Below are 6000 nucleotides of genomic sequence, written 5' to 3' on the forward strand. Positions count from 1 at the left end.
ACAATAATAATGAGATATAACAGACAGTAATGCCAAGGAATGTACAGGGGAAGTTATTAACATTAATGGAATGTAAATAAGAAGAAAGAAAAGTGGATGAAAAAATTACCAACTGTAAGCAGGAATCGAACCTACGACCTTCGAATTACGCGTTCGATGCTCTAACCACTGAGCTATTACAGCGGCACTCCCTCCATCCACTTTTTTGGGTTTTTATCTGTGAATTTAGAAGTAGGAGCGACAGTCAGCGCCATCTATAAGCCAAACAACGAGTGTGAAAACACTCTTATGCGCATGTTTGGCGTCACGTAGCACGTGAACTTATTATGAGCGGGCAGCTGATTAATTGTCCCTCTTATACAACCTAAACACACCAAGTCTGCCAGTACGAGACCCTCGTTCAATGAAATAAGGGAAAGAAGTGTATACCTAAGGGCTCGTTTTTCCGTGTTTTTAACACAATAATAATGAGATATAACAGACAGTAATGCCAAGGAATGTACAGGGGAAGTTATTAACATTAATGGAATGTAAATAAGAAGAAAGAAAAGTGGATGAAAAAATTACCAACTGTAAGCAGGAATCGAACCTACGACCTTCGAATTACGCGTTCGATGCTCTAACCACTGAGCTATTACAGCGGCAGTCCCTCCATCCACTTTTTTGGGTTTTTATCTGTGAATTTAGAAGTAGGAGCGACAGTCAGCGCCATCTATAAGCCAAACAACGAGTGTGAAAACACTCTTATGCGCATGTTTGGCGTCACGTAGCACGTGAACTTATTATGAGCGGGCAGCTGATTAATTGTCCCTCTTATACAACCTAAACACACCAAGTCTGCCAGTACGAGACCCTCGTTCAATGAAATAAGGGAAAGAAGTGTATACCTAAGGGCTCGTTTTTCCGTGTTTTTAACACAATAATAATGAGATATAACAGACAGTAATGCCAAGGAATGTACAGGGGAAGTTATTAACATTAATGGAATGTAAATAAGAAGAAAGAAAAGTGGATGAAAAAATTACCAACTGTAAGCAGGAATCGAACCTACGACCTTCGAATTATGCGTTCGATGCTCTAACCACTGAGCTATTACAGCGGCACTCCCTCCATCCACTTTTTTGGGTTTTTATCTGTGAATTTAGAAGTAGGAGCGACAGTCAGCGCCATCTATAAGCCAAACAACGAGTGTGAAAACACTCTTATGCGCATGTTTGGCGTCACGTAGCACGTGAACTTATTATGAGCGGGCAGCTGATTAATTGTCCCTCTTATACAACCTAAACACACCAAGTCTGCCAGTACGAGACCCTCGTTCAATGAAATAAGGGAAAGAAGTGTATACCTAAGGGCTCGTTTTTCCGTGTTTTTAACACAATAATAATGAGATATAACAGACAGTAATGCCAAGGAATGTACAGGGGAAGTTATTAACATTAATGGAATGTAAATAAGAAGAAAGAAAAGTGGATGAAAAAATTACCAACTGTAAGCAGGAATCGAACCTACGACCTTCGAATTACGCGTTCGATGCTCTAACCACTGAGCTATTACAGCGGCACTCCCTCCATCCACTTTTTTGGGTTTTTATCTGTGAATTTAGAAGTAGGAGCGACAGTCAGCGCCATCTATAAGCCAAACAACGAGTGTGAAAACACTCTTATGCGCATGTTTGGCGTCACGTAGCACGTGAACTTATTATGAGCGGGCAGCTGATTAATTGTCCCTCTTATACAACCTAAACACACCAAGTCTGCCAGTACGAGACCCTCGTTCAATGAAATAAGGGAAAGAAGTGTATACCTAAGGGCTCGTTTTTCCGTGTTTTTAACACAATAATAATGAGATATAACAGACAGTAATGCCAAGGAATGTACAGGGGAAGTTATTAACATTAATGGAATGTAAATAAGAAGAAAGAAAAGTGGATGAAAAAATTACCAACTGTAAGCAGGAATCGAACCTACGACCTTCGAATTACGCGTTCGATGCTCTAACCACTGAGCTATTACAGCGGCACTCCCTCCATCCACTTTTTTGGGTTTTTATCTGTGAATTTAGAAGTAGGAGCGACAGTCAGCGCCATCTATAAGCCAAACAACGAGTGTGAAAACACTCTTATGCGCATGTTTGGCGTCACGTAGCACGTGAACTTATTATGAGCGGGCAGCTGATTAATTGTCCCTCTTATACAACCTAAACACACCAAGTCTGCCAGTACGAGACCCTCGTTCAATGAAATAAGGGAAAGAAGTGTATACCTAAGGGCTCGTTTTTCCGTGTTTTTAACACAATAATAATGCGATATAACAGACAGTAATGCCAAGGAATGTACAGGGGAAATTATTAACATTAATGGAATGTAAATAAGAAGAAAGAAAAGTGGATGAAAAAATTACCAACTGTAAGCAGGAATCGAACCTACGACCTTCGAATTACGCGTTCGATGCTCTAACCACTGAGCTATTACAGCGGCACTCCCTCCATCCACTTTTTTGGGTTTTTATCTGTGAATTTAGAAGTAGGAGCGACAGTCAGCGCCATCTATAAGCCAAACAACGAGTGTGAAAACACTCTTATGCGCATGTTTGGCGTCACGTAGCACGTGAACTTATTATGAGCGGGCAGCTGATTAATTGTCCCTCTTATACAACCTAAACACACCAAGTCTGCCAGTACGAGACCCTCGTTCAATGAAATAAGGGAAAGAAGTGTATACCTAAGGGCTCGTTTTTCCGTGTTTTTAACACAATAATAATGAGATATAACAGACAGTAATGCCAAGGAATGTACAGGGGAAGTTATTAACATTAATGGAATGTAAATAAGAAGAAAGAAAAGTGGATGAAAAAATTACCAACTGTAAGCAGGAATCGAACCTACGACCTTCGAATTACGCGTTCGATGCTCTAACCACTGAGCTATTACAGCGGCACTCCCTCCATCCACTTTTTTGGGTTTTTATCTGTGAATTTAGAAGTAGGAGCGACAGTCAGCGCCATCTATAAGCCAAACAACGAGTGTGAAAACACTCTTATGCGCATGTTTGGCGTCACGTAGCACGTGAACTTATTATGAGCGGGCAGCTGATTAATTGTCCCTCTTATACAACCTAAACACACCAAGTCTGCCAGTACGAGACCCTCGTTCAATGAAATAAGGGAAAGAAGTGTATACCTAAGGGCTCGTTTTTCCGTGTTTTTAACACAATAATAATGAGATATAACAGACAGTAATGCCAAGGAATGTACAGGGGAAGTTATTAACATTAATGGAATGTAAATAAGAAGAAAGAAAAGTGGATGAAAAAATTACCAACTGTAAGCAGGAATCGAACCTACGACCTTCGAATTACGCGTTCGATGCTCTAACCACTGAGCTATTACAGCGGCACTCCCTCCATCCACTTTTTTGGGTTTTTATCTGTGAATTTAGAAGTAGGAGCGACAGTCAGCGCCATCTATAAGCCAAACAACGAGTGTGAAAACACTCTTATGCGCATGTTTGGCGTCACGTAGCACGTGAACTTATTATGAGCGGGCAGCTGATTAATTGTCCCTCTTATACAACCTAAACACACCAAGTCTGCCAGTACGAGACCCTCGTTCAATGAAATAAGGGAAAGAAGTGTATACCTAAGGGCTCGTTTTTCCGTGTTTTTAACACAATAATAATGAGATATAACAGACAGTAATGCCAAGGAATGTACAGGGGAAGTTATTAACATTAATGGAATGTAAATAAGAAGAAAGAAAAGCGGATGAAAAAATTACCAACTGTAAGCAGGAATCGAACCTACGACCTTCGAATTACGCGTTCGATGCTCTAACCACTGAGCTATTACAGCGGCACTCCCTCCATCCACTTTTTTGGGTTTTTATCTGTGAATTTAGAAGTAGGAGCGACAGTCAGCGCCATCTATAAGCCAAACAACGAGTGTGAAAACACTCTTATGCGCATGTTTGGCGTCACGTAGCACGTGAACTTATTATGAGCGGGCAGCTGATTAATTGTCCCTCTTATACAACCTAAACACACCAAGTCTGCCAGTACGAGACCCTCGTTCAATGAAATAAGGGAAAGAAGTGTATACCTAAGGGCTCGTTTTTCCGTGTTTTTAACACAATAATAATGAGATATAACAGACAGTAACGCCAAGGAATGTACAGGGGAAGTTATTAACATTAATGGAATGTAAATAAGAAGAAAGAAAAGTGGATGAAAAAATTACCAACTGTAAGCAGGAATCGAACCTACGACCTTCGAATTACGCGTTCAATGCTCTAACCACTGAGCTATTACAGCGGCACTCCCTCCATCCACTTTTTTGGGTTTTTATCTGTGAATTTAGAAGTAGGAGCGACAGTCAGCGCCATCTATAAGCCAAACAACGAGTGTGAAAACACTCTTATGCGCATGTTTGGCGTCACGTAGCACGTGAACTTATTATGAGCGGGCAGCTGATTAATTGTCCCTCTTATACAACCTAAACACACCAAGTCTGCCAGTACGAGACCCTCGTTCAATGAAATAAGGGAAAGAAGTGTATACCTAAGGGCTCGTTTTTCCGTGTTTTTAACACAATAATAATGAGATATAACAGACAGTAACGCCAAGGAATGTACAGGGGAAGTTATTAACATTAATGGAATGTAAATAAGAAGAAAGAAAAGTGGATGAAAAAATTACCAACTGTAAGCAGGAATCGAACCTACGACCTTCGAATTACGCGTTCGATGCTCTAACCACTGAGCTATTACAGCGGCACTCCCTCCATCCACTTTTTTGGGTTTTTATCTGTGAATTTAGAAGTAGGAGCGACAGTCAGCGCCATCTATAAGCCAAACAACGAGTGTGAAAACACTCTTATGCGCATGTTTGGCGTCACGTAGCACGTGAACTTATTATGAGCGGGCAGCTGATTAATTGTCCCTCTTATACAACCTAAACACACCAAGTCTGCCAGTACGAGACCCTCGTTCAATGAAATAAGGGAAAGAAGTGTATACCTAAGGGCTCGTTTTTCCGTGTTTTTAACACAATAATAATGCGATATAACAGACAGTAATGCCAAGGAATGTACAGGGGAAGTTATTAACATTAATGGAATGTAAATAAGAAGAAAGAAAAGTGGATGAAAAAATTACCAACTGTAAGCAGGAATCGAACCTACGACCTTCGAATTACGCGTTCGATGCTCTAACCACTGAGCTATTACAGCGGCAGTCCCTCCATCCACTTTTTTGGGTTTTTATCTGTGAATTTAGAAGTAGGAGCGACAGTCAGCGCCATCTATAAGCCAAACAACGAGTGTGAAAACACTCTTATGCGCATGTTTGGCGTCACGTAGCACGTGAACTTATTATGAGCGGGCAGCTGATTAATTGTCCCTCTTATACAACCTAAACACACCAAGTCTGCCAGTACGAGACCCTCGTTCAATGAAATAAGGGAAAGAAGTGTATACCTAAGGGCTCGTTTTTCCGTGTTTTTAACACAATAATAATGAGATATAACAGACAGTAATGCCAAGGAATGTACAGGGGAAGTTATTAACATTAATGGAATGTAAATAAGAAGAAAGAAAAGTGGATGAAAAAATTACCAACTGTAAGCAGGAATCGAACCTACGACCTTCGAATTACGCGTTCGATGCTCTAACCACTGAGCTATTACAGCGGCACTCCCTCCATCCACTTTTTTGGGTTTTTATCTGTGAATTTAGAAGTAGGAGCGACAGTCAGCGCCATCTATAAGCCAAACAACGAGTGTGTGTGTGTGTGTGTGTATGTGTGTGTGTGTGTGTGTGTGTGTGTGTGTGTGTGTGTGTGTGTGTGTGTGTGTGTGTGTGTGTGTGTATACGCACGCAACGAAAAGAACAGACGCAACAAATGATATCACGTCTGCATTCACCAACGGCCGACGCTTTGCTTCCCTTTTAACAGGCGTTGTCCAGATGTTTTGATGAAACGCATGATTTCGCGACAACTGGTGCTAAAT

The 6000-nt window shown here is 41.0% G+C and overlaps 12 non-coding genes across 12 annotated transcripts; all 12 read right to left on the minus strand.

The window, feature by feature from the left end:
* Positions 1-110: 110 nt before the first annotated feature.
* On the minus strand, positions 111-183 carry TRNAT-CGU (transfer RNA threonine (anticodon CGU)). Its single transcript has one exon. It is a non-coding gene; the product is annotated as a tRNA-Thr (tRNA).
* Positions 184-568: 385 nt separating this feature from the next.
* Positions 569-641, minus strand: TRNAT-CGU (transfer RNA threonine (anticodon CGU)). The gene has a single exon. It is a non-coding gene; the product is annotated as a tRNA-Thr (tRNA).
* Positions 642-1026: 385 nt separating this feature from the next.
* TRNAM-CAU (transfer RNA methionine (anticodon CAU)) lies at positions 1027-1099 on the minus strand. The gene has a single exon. It is a non-coding gene; the product is annotated as a tRNA-Met (tRNA).
* A 385-nt stretch (positions 1100-1484) lies between these two features.
* On the minus strand, positions 1485-1557 carry TRNAT-CGU (transfer RNA threonine (anticodon CGU)). Its single transcript has one exon. It is a non-coding gene; the product is annotated as a tRNA-Thr (tRNA).
* A 385-nt stretch (positions 1558-1942) lies between these two features.
* TRNAT-CGU (transfer RNA threonine (anticodon CGU)) lies at positions 1943-2015 on the minus strand. The gene has a single exon. It is a non-coding gene; the product is annotated as a tRNA-Thr (tRNA).
* A 385-nt stretch (positions 2016-2400) lies between these two features.
* Positions 2401-2473, minus strand: TRNAT-CGU (transfer RNA threonine (anticodon CGU)). The gene has a single exon. It is a non-coding gene; the product is annotated as a tRNA-Thr (tRNA).
* Positions 2474-2858: 385 nt separating this feature from the next.
* Positions 2859-2931, minus strand: TRNAT-CGU (transfer RNA threonine (anticodon CGU)). Its single transcript has one exon. It is a non-coding gene; the product is annotated as a tRNA-Thr (tRNA).
* Positions 2932-3316: 385 nt separating this feature from the next.
* Positions 3317-3389, minus strand: TRNAT-CGU (transfer RNA threonine (anticodon CGU)). Its single transcript has one exon. It is a non-coding gene; the product is annotated as a tRNA-Thr (tRNA).
* A 385-nt stretch (positions 3390-3774) lies between these two features.
* On the minus strand, positions 3775-3847 carry TRNAT-CGU (transfer RNA threonine (anticodon CGU)). Its single transcript has one exon. It is a non-coding gene; the product is annotated as a tRNA-Thr (tRNA).
* Positions 3848-4690: 843 nt separating this feature from the next.
* On the minus strand, positions 4691-4763 carry TRNAT-CGU (transfer RNA threonine (anticodon CGU)). The gene has a single exon. It is a non-coding gene; the product is annotated as a tRNA-Thr (tRNA).
* A 385-nt stretch (positions 4764-5148) lies between these two features.
* Positions 5149-5221, minus strand: TRNAT-CGU (transfer RNA threonine (anticodon CGU)). Its single transcript has one exon. It is a non-coding gene; the product is annotated as a tRNA-Thr (tRNA).
* Positions 5222-5606: 385 nt separating this feature from the next.
* On the minus strand, positions 5607-5679 carry TRNAT-CGU (transfer RNA threonine (anticodon CGU)). The gene has a single exon. It is a non-coding gene; the product is annotated as a tRNA-Thr (tRNA).
* Positions 5680-6000: the final 321 nt, after the last annotated feature.

The sequence above is a fragment of the Rhipicephalus microplus genome, chromosome X (genome assembly GCF_043290135.1).
Source record: "Rhipicephalus microplus isolate Deutch F79 chromosome X, USDA_Rmic, whole genome shotgun sequence".
NCBI classification, from domain to species: domain Eukaryota; kingdom Metazoa; phylum Arthropoda; class Arachnida; order Ixodida; family Ixodidae; genus Rhipicephalus; species Rhipicephalus microplus.